A 19,431-nucleotide genomic window follows, 5' to 3' on the forward strand; every position below is an offset into this window, starting at 1 on the left:
AACACCAGGATTTCCACCTCTGTTTAACAGCACGGGCTGGTTGAAAAATTCTCCACCTAGGCAGAGTTCTTTCTTAGGAGGCCAAACTACTTGTCTGAGCTCCCTGGGCTAACAGGCCACTGTATTTCTCTTAAGAAAACCTCTGAAAGCATTCTGATTTAGAGATAGTCCATCCTGTCCCAACAACAAAGCAGCTTTTAGAATAATAGCCTGTTCTACGTAGCTTAAATCATTTAATTACATAAATTACAAAATGTTCACTTTTCAGAAATTTTCCCCAATGGTGAGATGGTAGAATATCATAGATGGAGTTCTAATGAACTTTTAATTGGTAGATGATAACTCTTGATATGTTTCAGATGGGGTATTTACATCCCAGTAACATGATCTGCAGAAACATCGAGTGGAATGTCAAGTGACCAGCCTAACAGGTAACAAGAGGCAAAGGAAGTACTTGGAACATGAATGTGATTATTGTTTTTGAGATACTCCCATTTAAAGACACGATGCATTTGCTGTTAGACAAGGAAGAATTACCTTTCATGGAAAAGAAGGATTTCTTCATTTTCTTAGGAAGATAGTCACCAGATGTAGTGTTTTCATATTAAATGTCTCAGTTGGTATCAGAGATGACTGCATATGATGGCTCCAAATAGCACAGATAAATTTAGAATCTTCACTCACAAAAAGGGCTCTGGCTCTTACAACTGGTTGTGTTCGTGTTCTAAGCGGGAACATTTTGCACACTAGCATTCGTTGGTCTCCGTGGAGCCACTTACATTTCCTTTCTCTGCCTGTCTTCTACCTTGATCTTCATCCATGTATCACATTTCCCATCTGTTGCTTCCCTACCAAGCCTCCTGTTCATTCACTCACATCTTTACCTATTCTCTTTTGTTTGTTTATTAATTTTTTTTTTTTTTAGAGAGAGACAGCATACATGAGGGGAGAGGGTAGAAGGAGAGGGGGAGAGAGAATCTTAAGCAGTTTCCACACCCAGCACAGAGCCTGACATGGGTTTCAATTCATGACTCCAAGATCATGACCTGATCCATAATCAAGAGTTGGACACTTAACCAACTGAGCCATCCAGGTGCCCTAACCGGTCATTACCAATTTTATTCACATCTTTGAATGCACATAGTTGCTAGAAGTTCACAAGTATGTGTGTTTGCTGGGATATCTCTTTGGGTTTATACACATGTGCACATGTTTACATATGTGTAAGTGTACTTCAGAAATCTCAGCTTAGCTTTGGGGAATCACCTGAATTTCAAATCTCTTCTGTCCCTTAACCATACTTATTGGGCATTGTTTCATATCAAGTGGGAAAGTAAACCCTCTTGAAGATTAAGTTTGTATAATTTACTTCTGGTGGATTTTGGAGCAAGAAGGATTTTGGAGCAAGAAGGATTTCCTTCTCTTGTTCTTTGTTTGTTTTTTCTTTTTTTTTTTTTTTGCAAGTGACAATTTCATTTTGGTTTGTTTTTGTTTAATTTTTAATTCATTGTATTATTTTTTATAAACATATAATGTATTTTTAGCTCCACTGTGAATCGCCAGATTTACACACTTCACATCACACATCACAGCACACACCCCCCCCATGTCCATAACCCCATAACACCCTCTCCTGCCCCTCCTCTCACAGCAACCCTCAGTTCATTCTACGAGATTAAGGGTCTCTTATGGTTTCTCTCCCTCCTGATCCCATCTTGTTTCATTTATTCTTTTCCTACCCCACAGACCCCTGACGTTGCATCTCCACTTCCTCATATCAGGGAGATCATATGATAGTTCTTTCTCTGATTGACTGACTTTGCTAAGCATAATACCCTCTAGTTCCATCCATGTCATCGCAAATGGCAAGATTTCATTTATTTTGATGGCTGCATAGTATTCCATGGTATGTATGTGTATATATATATATATATATATACCACTTCTTCTTTATCCATTCATCTGTTGATGGACATCTAGGTTCTTTCCATAGTTTGGCTATTGTGGACATGGCTGCTATAAACATTCGGGGGCACGTGCCCCTTCGGATCACTACCTTTGTATCTTTAGGGTAAATACCCGGTAGTGTGATTGCTGGGTCTTGGGGTAGCTCTATTTTCAACTTTATGAGGAACCTCCATGCTGTTTTCCAGAGTGGCTGCACCAGCTTGCTTTCCCACCAACAGTGTAGGAGGGTTCCCCTTTCTCTGCATCCTTGCCAGCATCTGTCATTTCCTGACTTGTTAATTTTAGCCATTCTGACTGGTGTGAGGTGGCATCTCACTGTGGTTTTGATTTGTATTTCCCTGATGCCAAGTGATGTGGAGCACTTTTTCATGTGTCTGTTGGCCATCTGGATATCTTCTTTGCAGAAATGTCTGTTCATGTCCTCTGCCCATTTCTTGATTGGATTATTTGTTCTTTGGGTGTTGAGTTTGCTAAGCTCTTTATAAATTTTGGATACTAGCCCTTTATCTGATATGTCATTTGCAAATATCTTCTCCCATTCTGTCAGTTGTCTTTGGTTTTGTTAACTGTTTGCTTTGCTGTGCAGAAGTTTTTGAACTTTATGAAATCCCAATAGTTCATTTTTGCCCTTGCTTCCCTTGCCTTTGGTGATGTTCCTAGGAAGAAGTTGCTGCAGCTGAGGTCGAAGAGGTTGCTGCCTGTGTTCTCCTCAAGGATTTTGTTTGTTTGTTTGTTTGTTTGTTTAAAAGATTTTATTTATTTATTTGACAGAGAGAGATTACAAGTAGGCAGAGAGGCAGGCAGAGAGAGAGAGAGAGAGGAGGAAGCAGGCTCCCTGCTGAGCAGAGAGCCTGATGCGGGGCTCGATCCCAGGATCCTGAGATCATGACCTGAGCCGAAGGCAGCGGCTTAACCCACTGAGCCACCCAGGCGCCCCCTCCTCAAGGATTTTGATGGATCCCTTTCTCATATTGAGGTCCTTCATCCATTTTGAGTCTATTTTTGTGTGTGGTGTAAGGAAATAGTCCAATTTCATTTTTCTGCATGTGGCTCCAGTTTTCCCAACAGCATTTGTTGAAGAGGCTGTCTTTTTTCCATTGGATATTCTTTCCTGCTTTATCGAAGATTAGTTGACCATAGAGTTGAGGGTCTATTTCTCGGCTCTCTATTCTGTTTCATTGATCTGTGTGTCTGTTTTTGTACCAGTACCATACTGTCTTGATGATGACAGCTTTGTAATAGAGCTTGAAGTCTGGAATTGTAATGCCACCAACTTTGGCTTCCTTTTTCAATATTCCTTTGGCTCTTTGAGGTCTTTTCTGGTTCCATACAAATTTTAGGATTATTTGTTCCATTTTTTTGAAAAAAAAATGATGGTATTTTGATAGGGATTGCATTAAATATGTAGATTGCTTTAGGTAGCATAGACATTTTCACAATATTTATTCTTCCAATCCAGGAGCATGGAACATTTTTCCATTTATTTGTGTCTTCCTCAGTTTCTTTCATGAGTACTTTATAGTTTTCTGAGTATAGATTTTTAGCCTCTTTGGTTAGGTTTATTCCTAGGTATCTTATGGTTTTGGGTGCAATTGTAAATGGGGTTGACTCCTTAATTTCTCTTTCTTCTGTCTTGTTGTTGGTATAAAGAAATGCAACTGATTTCTGTACTTTGATTTTATATCCTGACACTTTACTGAATTCCTGTATGAGTTCTAGCAGTTTTGGAGTGGAGTCTTTTGGGTTTTCCACATATAGTATCATATCATCTGAAAAGATTGATAGTTTGACTTCTTCTTTGCCGATTTGGATACCTGTAATTTCTTTTTGTTCTCTGGTTGCTGAGGCTAGGACTTCTAGTACTATATTGAATAGCAGTGGTGATAATGGACATCCCTGCCGTGTTCCTGACCTTAGCGGAAAAGTTTTCAGTTTTCCTCCATTGAGAATGATATTTGCGGTGGGTTTTTCATAGATGGCTTTGATGATATTGAGGTATGTGCCCTCTATCCCTACACTTTGAAGAGTTTTGATCAGGAAGGGATGCTGTACTTTGTCAAATCCTTTTTCAGCATCTATTGAGAGTATCATATCATTCTTGTTCTTTCTTTTATTAATGTATTGTATCACATTGATTGATTTGCAGATGTTGAACCCACCTTGCAGCCCTGGAATAAATTCCACTTGATCGTGGTGAATAATCCTTTTAATGTACTGTTGAATCCTATTGGCTAGTATTTTGGTGAGAATTTTCGCATCTGTGTTCATCAAGGATATTGGTCTGTAGTTCTCTTTTTTGATGGGATCCTTGTCTGGTTTGGGGATCAAGGTGATGCTGGCCTCATAAAATGAGTTTGGAAGTTTTCCTTCCATTTCTATTTTTTTGGAACAGTTTCAGGAGAATAGGAATTAATTCTTCTTTAAATGTTTGGTAGAATTCCCCTGGGAAGCCATCTGGCCCTGGGCTTTTGTTTGTTTGGAGATTTTTGATGACTGTTTCAATCTCCTTACTGGTTATGGGTCTGTTCACGTTTTCTGTTTCTTCCTGGTTCAGTTGTGGTAGTTTATATGTCTCTAGGAATGCATCTAATTCTTCCAGATTGTCAAATTTGTTGGTGTAGAGTTGCTCATAGTATGTTCTTGTAATCGTTTGTTTCTTTGGTGTTGGTTGTGATCCCTCCCCTTTCATTCATGATTGCATTTATTTGGGAACTTTCTCTTTTCTTTTTGATAAGTCTGGCCAGGGGCTTATCAGTCTTGTTAATTCTTTCAAAGAACCACCTCCTAGTTTTGTTGATTTGTTCTGTTGTTTTTTTTGGTTTCTATTTCATTGATTACTGCTCTGACCTTTACGATTTCTCTTCTCCCATGGGGTTTAGACTTTCTTTGTTGTTCTTTCTCCAGCTTCTTTAGGTTTAGGATTAGCTTGTGTATTTGAGACCTGTCTTGTTTCTTGAGAAAGGTTTGTATCACTATATATTTTCCTCTCGGGACTGCCTTTGCTGTGTCCCACAGATTTTGAACAGTTGTGTTTTCATTATCATTTATTTCCATGAATTTTTTAAATTCTTCTTTAATATCCTGGTTGACCTATTCATTCTTTCGAAGGATGCTGTTTAGTCTCCATGTATTTGGGTTCTTTCCAGATTTCTTCTTGTGATTGATTTCTAGCTTCAGGGCATTTTGATCTGAAAATATGCAGGGAATGATCCCAAACTTTTGATACCGGTTGAGAACTGATTTAGGACCCAGGATGTGATCTATTCTGGAGAATGTTCCATGTGCACTAGAGTAGAATGTGTATTCTGTTGCTTTGGGATGGAATGTTCTGAATATACCTGTGATGTCCATCTGGTCCAGTGTGTCATTTAAGGCCTTTATTTCCTTGTTGATCTTTTGCTTGGATGATATGTCCATTTCAGTGAGGGGAGTGTTAAAATCCCCTACTATTATTGTATTATTGCCGACGTGTTTCTTTGATTTTGTTATTAATTGGTTTATATAGTTGGTTGTTCCCATGTTAGGGGCATAGATATTTAAAATTGTTAGATCTTCTTGTTGGACAGACCCTTTGCGTATGATATAGTGTCCTTCCTCATCTCTTATTATATATAGTCTTTGGCTTAAAATCTAATTGATCTAAGGATTGCCACCGCAGCTTTCTTCTGATGTCCATTAGCATGGTAAATTGTTTTCCATCCCCTCACTTTAAGTCTGGAGGTGTTTTCGGGTCTAAAATGAGTTTCTTGTAGGCAGCATATTGATGGGTTTTGTTTTTTTATTCATTCTGATACCCCGTGTCTTTTGATTGGGGCATTTATCCCATTTACATTCAGGGTAGCTAGTGAGAGATATGAATTTAGTGCCATTGTATTGCCTGTAAGGTGACTGTTACTGTATATTGTCTCTGTTCCTTTCTGATCTACTACTTTCAAGGTCTCTCTTTGCTTAGAGGACCCCTTTCAATATTTTCTATAGAGCTGGTTTGGTGTTTGCAAATTCTTTCAGTTTTTGTTTGTTCTGGAAGCTTTTTATCTTTCCTTCTATTTTCAATGATAGCCTAGCTGGATATAGTATTCTTGGTTGCATCTTCTCTTGTTTTCTTATCCCTCTCCTTTGTGATATAAGCAATGAGAAGAATAGCAACACATCTGGGAACAAAGAACCATATGAATTTTTATTTCAGTCATGTTTTCAGGATGATAGGGATCATGTGTGTTAAAGATTTATCAGTTACGGTGTTATGACATAGAACAGGGAGAAAATAAAACCATTTATTACCCTCTCCATGAAACAGAGCATCAGACACTTGGGGTTGAACTGGACCTTGAGCAGCCGTTATTCCATTCCAGCTTTTCTGACTAAAAGGCAGCTCCCTCCACTTGGTTCTGTTCCTTCACAGAATTGGTGATACATGTCAGGCACACCACAACTACCTTTAATTATGTGAGAACATAAAAGAGTATTCTAATTCTTAAATTGTTTGACTGTTTCTAATAATATGAGGAAGTCTATTATTACCCAAAATAAAAGAGAAAGTATAACACTGTGCTATCTAAAAACTTAAATTGAGTACCTACCTTGTGCCAGGCATTTTTATGGACTTTTTTTCCCTTTAATATTCAATCCTTAAAACCATTCTGCATGGTGGTATTACTGCTGAAAGCATAGTTAAGTGACTCTCCTTATGCTGTATACCTAGTAAGTGGAAGAGCAAGAATAATAGCTATAACCTTCCTATCAGTAGGCATCTGTTAGGTTGGGAGTACAATGGGTACAGAAATGCATTTCCTATAGCTTTCTTCCCTTCCTAGGCCTTTCTAAAATGTTAGTAAAAATGAAATCCTTTTCATCTTTTATTCTCAAGTTAGGACTGTAATTCCTTGAATTCTGTACAAAATTCAGTTTGGTATCAAATGCAATATATAGTTCATAGTGGGTACTGAATAAAAGTGTGTTAATATTGACTCTAACTCAATTTCTTGAAGTATGCTTTATATTTCTGCTTTCCTTTCTTCTTTTCTTAGTTGACTTTCTTCTCTTCTTATTCTTATATAATCTCCTTTCCCTAATTCAGTGGATTAGAACTGCTTGATTTTATTAAGTTTGCAAAGTTTTCAGCTAAATTGAAGGAAGGCACCAAATACATTGAAACAATGTATTTGTAACAATGTAATTGAAACAATGCCTGTAGGTTTTAAGAAGTAAAGCCTGGGTTTCTAAGTTGTTTAAGTGTCTGCCTTCAGCATAGGTCATGATCTCAGGGTCCTAGGATCGAGCCCCATGGCAGGCTCCATGCTCAGCAAGGATAACAAAGATATGGCTCCTACCTTCAAGAAGATTAAGGTTGAATGATCTTAAGAAGATTTGATATGTGATGTCTGGACACACGCATCAACTTTTGCATCACTGTAAGAAAAGTTCTTTGGTAGAGATGATAGAGATATTTTGATAGATGAGAATAATGGTATCTCATTGAGACTTTGAGTCAGGAAGGTTTTCCTAGAGAAGTTGGCATATGAAAGGAGTTTTAAAGAACCAACAGTGATAGTTAGTTCCATAGAAAAGAAAGAAGAGGAAATTAGTAATTGGGTAACTCTAAAAGTTCATTCTTCTCAGTTCAGAGTTATTCTTGACTTAACCCAATCTGTTCTCCTTCTGGACTATCTCCTTTAAATGAACAAACTATTTCTATTATGATTCTATTACGATTGTAAGTTTGTGAATGAATTCAGAACATAATTTTTCAGAATCTTAGCCCAACTTCTCAATTCTCTCCAGCTAAATGCAGTAGTGGAGTGGCTTGTGATCTTTCAGTGTCTTCGGGTTTTGTTTTTTTTTTTGGTTTTTTTTTTTTTAAATTAAGATTTTCTGTATTTATTTGAGAGACAGTGAGAGCGCACAAACAAGGGAGTAGCAGAGGGAGAGGGAGAAGCGGACTCCTTGCCAAAGTGGGGCTTGATCCCAAGACCCTGGGATCATGACCTGAGCTGAAGCAGGAGCTTAACTGACTGAACCACCCAGGTACCCCATAGTGTCTAATTTTGGGGAAAAAATTTTAATGCAGTTCTGCTGTCTTGAAGTCTGAATCAGTTTAATATAGCTGTGCCTAGTGAATATCCATGACTCCCTGTATTGAAAAGACAAGATTTGTGATTAACATGCCAACTATTGAAAACAGATGCTCTGTGTTAATTGAAAATAATTTCTTCTTTTAAAGTGGTTAACCACATTTCCTGAAGTTTGTATGTACCATCCATTTATTCCAAAATATATTTTTCACAAATAGAAATACAAGCGAACTCCAGCCCTGCTTGTCCCAAATGATAAGTTACAAATTAGTGTATTCCTGATTAATGTGGTATTGAAGTCCATATAAATAAACATTTGTTATTGTAGTGTAACATGATTTAGATTTATAATCTTTAAAATGCAAAACCAGCATGGAACATTTACAACAACTTTATCTAGTTTAATACCATAACAAGTATAATTAAAGCCTAAACATCCATATTAATGAGAAGCCTGGGGTAAGATAATGGATAAGGAGAAGGGAAGAAGGCAGAAAACAGAATAAGAATTGATCTATTTGCTGAAGATGTCCACCTCCTGAGAGATGAACTCATGTCGATATTTATGTCTGTTGAAACACTTCACACATTTTACCTAACACCAAATTGGGTCCTTATCCATGTTTTACTACCAGCTGTATGCATGAACTTGGGTGGATCCTTTCTTTTTTTCCATAATTGTATTGGATGATCTCTTAATTCTCTTCTGTGTAAATGTATTTAATCTGATCTGTATTTCCTATCCAAAAGATGATTGGATGGGTTCTGTGAAGTGCTAAGCTACTACCAGGAAGGGAACCACAGATTCTGGCAGATTGAATCATTCTCTCAAGACAGTGGAAATTATTCTTTATGCCTTGAAAATGCATGGAAGTGTCAGATAGATTTGTATATTTTATCCCCTCTTTATGATACTGGCTGCCTACAGCGTATCAGTTCAAAGATCTGGATAATAAGTCTTGGGTAAGCTACAGTGTGTGGTAGCTGAACTTAAACTCCTACATTAAGGAAAGACTTGGAAGACAGGAGCTAAATGGCCCCAGATCATTAAATAATCCCTTTCTCCAGCATCTCGCAAAAGCAAAGTCAGAGCCTCATAGGATTCCCATGCAGATAAAGAATCACCAAATATGGGGGCTCCTGGGTGGCTCAGTGGGTTAAAGCCTCTGCCTTCGGCTAAGGTCATGATCCCAGGGTTCTGGGATCGAGCCCCGCGTCGGGCTCTCTGCTCCACAGGGAACCTGCTTTCTCCCCTCTCTCTCTCTGCCTGCCTCTCTGCCTACTTGTGATTTCTCTCTGTCAAATAAATAAAATCTTAAAAAAAAAAAAAAAGAATCACCAAATATGAAATCACAAAGACCAATTAACACACAAGGGAAAAAGTCACATAATTCAGCTAAGCAGCATTCATAGATTTTCACATATTGGAGTTATCAGTTAGAGGATATAAAGCAACTGTGTATGAAATATAAGATAATGAACTTAGAGGAAAGATCTATGAGATAAGAAATAATGAAAAAAAGAAAATGATAAAAATTGGTTAAATTTTTAAAGTATTGGCTATGTAAAATAATATCTAATTTGTAGGGATAAACAAAGGGCAAAAGTAAAATACTATTAAACAGAATCTGCCTTATTAACCAGAGGTGTGGGTTTTAGCAGGTATGAGGGTAAAAGAGACATGGACTCACCCTAAGTGTATGGAGAGGTAGACTAAGGAACCCAAGTAAAGTTAGGAATTTGAAGGGTTACCTACTGAATAAAAGGACTGATAGGGGAAAAAAAATATGTGCCTGACATAAATGAGAAATAAGAAGAGAACATTTATTTTTCCTTAAGTCCCCTAAGAAATTGAAGCCATAGCCTACTTTCCTTCAAAGGAAAGACACTCAGGTCAATAAAATTAACTTAAAGTGAGCCTGAGTTGGTAGCTTTTTGGAGTCCCTAGTAAACCCTAATGCAAATAATTTCTAAAGGCATATCTTCAACCCAGTGCTCACTGGATTCTCACGTATCAAATCCCAATGCACTAGGAAATCCAAAATTACCATACACACACTGGGAAACTGTTCACAATGACCAAAAATCAGTGTACATTTCATGAAGGGGGGGAAAACACAATTAGATCTAAGCTGCCAAAAATATCACATGATGAAATACCAGAGAGAAAACATAACTATATTAAAAATACTTAAAGAATAAAAAATCAGAATAAAAAAGAATCATAGGAAACTATCAAAAGGTTATGAAAACAAGTAAACAAAGCTTCTATTAAAGATATAACCTTAATGACTTTTATAACATGTAAAATAAGATATAAATAATGAGAAAATTAGTAAACTATGTGAATAAATTACTGAGAATAAATCAAAGAGATATTAATGGTTGGAATGCAAAATGGTGCAGCTATTTTAGAAATGTTTATCAGTTTATCACAGAGTAAAACATATACTTACCTTATAGCAGCACAACTCTAAGGTAAATACTCAAGAGAAATAAAAGTGTATATCAAAATAGAAACCTTATGCAAACATTTATAGTTCTTTAGTCATACTCCACACAATCTAGAAATAATCCAAGCGTTCATCAATAGGTAAATGCATAACTGTGATGAACACATATAGTGGAATATTACTCAGCGACCCAAGACACAAACTATCGATACCTGCAATATTGAATCTCAAATGCATTTTTCGAAGTGAAGATTATAAACTAAAAGGCAATCTGATGGATATTTCCATTTATATGACATTCCTAAAGAAAGCAAACTATAGGAGCAGATAATATATTAGTGGTTGTTAAGGAGTAAGGGTGAGAGCCGGTTGACTATGAGGAAGAATAAAGATTTAGTGGAACTTTTACACATCCTTATTGTGGTTTACATGATTAGGTGCTCATCAAAACACATAGGACTTAAACTATATAAAGGGCAAACTTCACTATATGTAAATTAGACATAAAAAAAATAAAAGCAATGGGAAATAAACGACAAATGTTATAGTTCTAAACAGGATGGCTACATGAGTAACGGTTCATTAAGGAATTTCAAAGTGGGAAATTAATCTGCCATTAGTATGTCTAACATCTAAGACATTGCTTTTAATAATTGGCTTCCCTCTGCAAAAAAAATATGTTTTTAAAAATTTTAACAATATAATGAACAATCTTAATTGAATAGACATTTATAGAATGGTATCAGCAATGACTCTAGCAGGGTCATTCAAAGCACATTCAAAGATTTTATTTATTTATTTGACAGAGAGAGAGATCACAAGTAGGCAGAGAGGCAGGCAGAGAGAGGAGGAAGCAGGTTCCCTGCTGAGCAGACAGCCCGATGCAGGGCTCGATTCCAGGACCCTAGGACCATGACCTGAGCTGAAGGCAGAGGCTTCAACCCACTGAGCAACCCAGGCACCCAACATGGCACATTCAAATGGGTTAATTGAGTAGCATTGAGTAAAGGAACTAACAGAACTGTCAGAGTTAAAACAGTAATGGAAGGTGAAGTTTTCCAGAAGGTAGGTACAGTAATGGAACCATTACCACCCCGAATGTAAAAAAAAAAAAAAAAAAAAAAGCAGTGGCACAGTGCTGAACCCAGTGAAAGGTATAATGATAGTGGTAACTATAGAAGCCAGCTATCTGACAGAAGCTGTAACCTTCAGTGGAAGAATGGAGCCTTGGCCAATCTGTGGCCTCACTGTGAGGGAGTGCCAGGATTAAATACACTATCTACTCTCTTCTTGGTACAGTCCAGAAAAGTAAGCCTCCTCGGATTCAAAAGGGTAAGGAAGGTTAGAGATCAGGATAAGAAGTGTTAGAGGTGGGATGCCTGGGTGTGTCTGCCTTCATTCAGACCGCGATCCCAGGGTCCTGGGATTGAGTCCCACATTTGGCTCCTGGCTCAACAGGAAGCCTGTTTCTCCCTCTGCCTGCTGGTCCCCCTGCTTGTGCTCACTTGCATGCTCTCTCTCTCTCTCTCTCTCTCTCCAAATAAATAAATAAAATCTTTGGGGAGGAAGAAAAAGTGTTAGAGGTTGCCCAGTCTAGAGACTATACAACATAAGAACACTACACCCAATAATTAGATAATATATATTCTTTATAAATATGGGACATTTATAAAATTTATTGAACAGTAGGCCTTAAAAAGTCTCAGTCAACATTAAAGAATTAGAATTACAAAGAACCCATTCTCTTATAGTTGTTAGGAAAAAAAGAGAAATGAAAACTTTCCGTAGAACTGAAAATTAAAAAGTCTTCTAACTAATTCATGGTCAAAGAAGACATTAAAATGGTGACTTGATAATTTTTAGCTAAGTTATAATGAAAATGTTATATACCCAAATTTTCAGGATGCAGCCAAAGCAATGTTTAAGAGAGTATAAAAACAAACAAATAAATAAATAATATTCTAGAATAAACGAATGTTAAAATTAATGAGTTAAATGTCCAATTCAATAAATTAGAAAAATAAAACAACACAATGAGAGTAGGAGGAAGAAAATAGAGGAACATAAATAAGAGAAAGAGAAAGCTAAAGATAAAAATAATCCACCAAACCAGATGTTGAATTCTGTGAGAAGATGGAAGGACAGAAATATTAGTGGAATTTATTCCCATCCTCAGGATGTCCTTCCATGTGCAGTGTGATGAATCAGTGTAACTTGCCTCCACCACTAATAACTTTGCCTTTGCAAGATAGAATTATTCAGTGCATTTAGAAGGAGTAGTTGGCTGTAGTTAGCCAGTGTCTCTCTGTGAACTTGGTGGCTGAGTTAGACAGTGTCTCTCTGTCTCTCTCTGTTTGTGTCTCTCCTCTCACTGGTTTTTGTCCTAAGCTCACAGACATAGTAGGAAAATAAATTAAGAAAATACTATAAAATAAAGCCACCAAGTTCACAGTCTCTGATAAGCGGAGGTGCTATTACACCGGTGTGGCTTTATAGGAGAAGAGATAGCATGCATGTGCTGATTTCCTCCACCTCCCACCATTTACTGAAAATGCACATGCCTAAATGAACGTCTTGATGGACATTTTAAATTCTTAGGTCATGGATTCTGAATTACTTGAATGATGGCAAGGCTAAAGAAAGATTTTCTCTATTTATGCTCTCTCAATCAGTTCCCATTGAGAATGCACTGTGATCTTCAGCAACTCCAAATACTGGCTTCTGGGAATGTAATTTTGCTTAGGATAACTTCTTTAGGCCCTAAGGATTTTGTGTTATTTGGTGGGTGTTGAGTTGGTGTCATCATATTCTTAGATGTCCTGTTAATTATTTAGGTTCTAAAAATGAGCAGCCTCAGAGAGGTGGCATTGATCAGTTTAACTTCCAAGGACTCACAGGAGTCCTACCCATTCCTATGGAAGGCTGTCCATTTCAGGGAAACAGTCTCCATAAAAACATGTTAAGAATTTATTATATCCTAGGCATTCTTTAAAGGACTTTACATATATTATTTTATGTAAAGCTACCATCACCTTCATGAGGTGGAAATGATTATCATTTTCATCTTACAGATTGGGTATCTAAGAAACAGATTCAGTAGCTTACCCATACTTGCCTAATGATCAAGTAGTACCCACTGGACATGAACCCAGGCAATCAGATCCAGATTCTGTGCTTTTATCCACTAGTTTTGACCACCTGGACAAACGCAACTAAGCTTTGAAATTGAGCAGAAATGAGAAATTGTGATGGACTTGAATTTCTTCAGATTATTAACATTTTTTAACTGTAGACAATATAATTTAATTTTGGATCTATAAATCTTCTGATCTTTGGACTTTGACTTGCAAGGGGATTTAATAGTTGGATCTTTTTTCTCCCAGGGAGTTTGATGATGTCAGGAAATTTATATTCATATCGGAAGCATCTCTGTGCTGCTGGAATTTTATTATTACAGTGTCTTTATGTAGCTTACTATTGAAATATATGTATGATGTTATTTGGTCTCATCAAAGACTTTAGAGAAAGTAGTTGGATGTAATTTGAGAAGGGAAATAGAATAAGGAGTGACTTTTCAGCTTTGAGTACAGAGTGGCCTTGGAGATGATTTAATTAATGCATTTTTGTGACCCATATCCAAGAAGAAAGCCAAATGAGCAGTTGTTAAATGCAGAGTAACATCAGGAAGGATTATTCTGATGGACAGCTAATCTCTTCCCAAGAGGGAGATAGCACAATCCCAACTAGCCATAGCTTTAATGGTTAAAACGTGAGTTAAGGGAACAAAACCTAGAAAATACTGGAAGTGGTGGTATGTCCACCTTACTCCTGATGGTTACGTCCGTGTGAAAGGAGATCCTTGGCATAATTCTTTTGGCTTCTTGCTATTCACTTACTCACACTATCCAAGAGGAGATGGACTACCCTGTTTGGGGAGACTAGAAGGAGAAAGTGGGCATTTGTGGTCAGCACATTACTTTTTTTTAAGGAATCAGCAAATTATGGATGATATATATTTGGTGGATCTTTAGGAATGGCTTCATCTAAGAGTTGGAATTCTGATCCCATCCAGCACTGGACATTGTCATCCTAATATTCAGTAATAGGAAGTCCACTTTCCTATAGATAAAAGAGATACTGCTTAGTTACCAGCATTAAAAATTCACATGAGAGACTATGGACTCCGAAAAACAATCTGAGGGGTTTGAAGTGGCGGGGGCGGGGGGGGGGGAGAGGAGATGATTTAATTAATGCATTTTTGTGACCCATATCCAAGAAGAAAGCCAGGTGGGGTACCAGGTGGTGGGTATTATAGAGGGCATGGATTGCATGGAGCACTGGGTGTGGTAAAAAAATAATGAATACTGTTATGCTGAAAATAAATAAATCTAATTAAAAAAAATTCACAGTGTTTATTTTGTCTTCCATATACTTACTTCTTTTGTCATATTTTCAACATTGTCTAGTACTCAGACAAGAAAAAGGAGAGGAAGTAATTGTGTCCTTATCAAATAATGTAGCAATAGACTAGTGGCATGATGGACAGGTGGATGGATGGATGAGTGGGCAGTGGGAGGGAGGGAGAGACAGACACAGAGTGAGAGGAAGAGAAAGAACTTTAAGAAGGATGGCGCAGAATCTGAATCTTGCTTATGTGTAGCCCAGAATTCCAGAAAGCCCTGGGAACTCTGAAACTCACCTTGGATAGTTCTAAAAGTGAGGGTGCAATGGGGCTTGCGACAGTAGAGTTGGTTGAATATTTGTATAAACATTTCATCTGGGTGGTGGCTCCATTCTCAAACCATTGGAAAATGAAATTTGAGAATGAAAGAGAACAAGATTTGTAGGCACCAAACATATGTGAGGCCAGAAATAACATGCAGAAAACAGAAGGATTAAGTGAGTCTCCTTCTTAGATGATATATGCCCTATACTCCTATTTTCTACTTGGATTCAAGAAGTTTCTGGTAGCTGATCTTCCTCCCAGGTGAAAAATTGGGTGTTTCCTCTATGGGGAAACTGGTCAGGTTAAGAAAACAGTAATAATCCATCCATCAGGTGGGGATTACCCAGTTAAGTGACTGGTCCACATCATCCTGCAATCCTGCAATAAAGCCAAGCAATGAAAAAATCTGCTTCCAAGTAAGTTTCTGATATTTTAGGGGCGCCTGGGTGGCTCAGTGGGTTAAGCCTCTGCCTTCGGCTCTGGTCATGATCTCAGGGTCCTGGGATCGAGTGCCGCATCGGGCTCTCTGCTCAGCGGGGAGCCTGCTTCCTCCTCTCTCTCTCTCTCTGCCTGCCTCTCTGCCTACATGTGATCTCTCTCTGTCAAATAAATAAATAAAATCTTTAATAAAAAAAGTTTCTGGGGACGCCTGGGTGGCGCAGTTGGTTGGACGACTGCCTTCGGCTCAGGGCGTGATCCTGGAGTCCCGGGATCGAGTCCCACATCAGGCTCCCAGCTCCATGGGGAGTCTGCTTCGCTCTCTGACCTTCTCCTCGCTCATGCTCTCTCTCACACTCTCTCTGTCTCAAATAAATAAATAAAATCTTTAAAAAAAAAAAGTTTCTGATATTTTATTCTTAAATAGGAATAGACAGATAACTTAAATATTTAGAACAAAAGCATAACATGAAAGCACAGAGAAATCAAACAAAAAGCAGAAAGAGGAAAACAGGAGGGGGAAAAAATGAGGAAAGTGGGCAAAAATACACACACACAGACACAAAGAGAGATACCGGAAAAGATAAATTACTTCTATGATTAACATTAATATTAAAATGATTTCCATAAAAACTGAAATTACAAACCAGGATATTCAGAAAACAGTTTACATCTCTCTGCTCTCCCCCCAAATCTTGGAAATCAAAAATATACTATCAGAAATAAAAATGCTAATAGAAATTTTGAAAAATACAGTTGTGGAAATCCATTAGAAAGTAGAAAAATAACAAAAAAAAAATAAAAGAATAGATGATAAGAAAGGTGAGATAATAAAGTCAAGGAATTAGCTGCCAAGTCTAAATATCCAAATATAGAAATTTTCTGTTGGTGAGACCAGATAACACAGAGAGTAGGGAATTATCAATGATAACTCAAGAGAAAATGCTGAAAACTGAAAGTAACAATTTGCTAATAAAAACCATCTACCAAGTGCTACAGCTCATGACAATCAGACTCATTGTAAAATTTTAAAAACAGGAGAATAAAAAGATTATCAAAGTTTTTATTACTCTATTACATAGGAATAAAATAAAATATTTCCACAGTACTACATATCTGTCTATAATGAACATTGCTCTCAAATTTAAAGGGAAAATTCATTCTACCTAAAATTCTATTCTCACTCAAGCTGTTAGTCAGTGTACAAAGTCTCAAACAATTTGCTTCTTGCGTGCTCTTTTCCAGGAAGCAGTGGGAGTAAATATGGAAGAGGGGCATGTGGGTGACTCAGGACATAGGGGTTGTCATGCAGAAGACAAAAGAGAGAACCGCTCACAATGATAAGGAGAGCTGCCAAGTTTATAACTGTGCAGTTTGCCTTGAGGAAGACCAGTCCACATTGGACTCCATGGTCTCAGGATTGAGGTCTCCAAGGAAAAGATGAGCTTGATGTAAGAATAGTTCTGTAGAATACATTCAGATAAGTGATAGAACTGTAAATCTCATCTGAAAATGCCCAGAAAAAATATTTTGAATTGTCACCCTATTTGTTTTTTGACCTCTCCCAATCAAGTACTTTCCGTTTAATGCTTTGGATTTTGTACCATCATTGATGGAACCCAATGAACAGAATTTTTCCTACCCTTCCCTCTCTTCCTTAACTCTGCACCAGAAGCTGTCCATACTGACTGCTTTTTGCATATGACAGTGAATTAGTCAGAAAAATAAGATAAAAATAAAATACCCCTGCCACCGGCTGGCCAGCTAGCAAGGTGCTAGAATCAATACTGTCCTAATTAATATTAATATTAGGTCTCTAGAGACCCTGTACAGAGGGAGTTGACTTCTGGTATTTTATAGCTTCCCAGTACTGTGGTGATGGGGAAAGTAAAGCAAGGATTTTTAGTGTCTCCCAAATTTCAGAAAAGAGGTGATTACCTGCCATACTGTGTGCAGGTAGATCGCTGTTTTTCTGGGGAGCTATGCCAGACTTTGAGAGGGATCCCTGTTAGTGCCCAGGATGGCTTCGTGGCCATCTGTCCCATCTTGCAGTGGAATCATACAGCTACAGATGTGAATACCACAGGAAAAGAACACATTTATTTGTATGCCCTCATGCACTATAAATGCAACATCAGGAGACACTTTCTCTGCATCCAGAGGGACAGGCTCACTGGGTTGACTTTATGTCCTCAGCTGTCTTACCTCTGACAGATGCCCCAGAACTGCTTATAAAGTTTTTTATAAAGAATTATTCATCATACTTTATTATTTTCACATAACCTAAGGCTTGGTTATTGAATCTTTTCTTTACTAGCCATATTTCTTACAACACAATGACCATTTTTAGTATGTGAGTGTGGTGGCCATGTGCTCTTAGAGACAGAAAGCATGTTTGGTCTCCTGTTTTTCTTGATGTGAAATCCAGCCTCAGCAGCCACTAGTTTTTGCTCTTCGAGGACTCCTGTTTTATCTTTCTATCTCAGCATAAATATATACAATTAACATTTTTATCATCTTTATATCAGATATACAGCCTTAAAGAGGGAGAGATGACCCACTCACTCATCTTTCTCTTGACAGAGACTATCTGTTTTTGAGGTGAAATATCAAGGATTAGTCACTACAGGAATTTGACTGTCTATAAAACCTTTGTCACAGAGCTGGATGTGCAATGCCCAAAGGAACTTCCCTTGGTTCTTGGAGATCAGGATTGCCAAGTAACAAATTATTTTCATGTCTCTTTCACCCTTGCTCCAGAAATGGGATGCGTAATTTGGCATAAATACTGTGTGTTTTTATGTGAAGTAAAGCAAAAGGCTAATAAGTTAATGTAAGTAATTACTTCTCCAGGTAGATGCAGAAGTTGCAGCATTTTTCCTTATCGGTGTTTTCTACCTGCCACAAGTTCACTTGGCACTATTCTGATCCTGCTATCCCTCCTTACCTGCCACATGTTTCAGACAGAGTTCAAGAAGATAAAACCTCAGCTCCTTTCCTAAGTGTGACTGATGAATGTGGAATGAAAAAGCAGGAGGTAAAGGCCTCACATGATTGTCCCTTACTTCCCCAAATTCAGACTCCACAGTCTATTCATAAAGTTGTGAAAAGTCCGGAATATCTCAGTGTGTCCTGCTTTTGCATGTTTCTCCTCTCACTTTATGACTCCTGACTCCTCCTCATGAATGCTAATCATCATGATCTTCAGCAAATAAATCCCTTTATTTTGAAAAGTAATATGATACTTGGAGGAACGAAAGCCAGGTAGGGGCCAATGTGGAGGAGTCCTGTCTTTCGTACCTGTTCCATTTGCTTGTTGGAACTCTTGCTCTGTGGAGAAGGGCCAGCCCTCTTCTCAGAGGGTGTTACCAGGATACTCAGGAATAGTTTATCACCAGCTCAAAGATTCCATGTGGTTTGTGGTGAGTCATAGGCTTCTTTACTAAATCTTTGTACTTTCCAAAAAGGAAACATGTGAATAATATATTCCCACATTCAAACAAGTTGGTCAAAATAGGCCCCAGTTTATACTAATTTTATAATTGAGTGCTGTGTCACAAAATAGGAAATACTCTGAGAATGCAGAATACCTAAAGAGAGGAAATGTTGGAATTTTCAGGAAAGTAGTGAAGACTCTTTTCAGAACAAAATGCAAATGTATATAGACATTATTCTAAATTTAATTTCAAGAGGTTCGCAGACTCCTATCATTGATCTATAGCGCAGCTACCCCTTGGCAGAAGGTAGAACTGCAGTGAATCAGGATACTTTCGGG

Source organism: Neovison vison, chromosome 4, assembly GCF_020171115.1.
Source record: "Neovison vison isolate M4711 chromosome 4, ASM_NN_V1, whole genome shotgun sequence".
Classification (NCBI taxonomy): Eukaryota; Metazoa; Chordata; class Mammalia; order Carnivora; family Mustelidae; genus Neogale; species Neogale vison.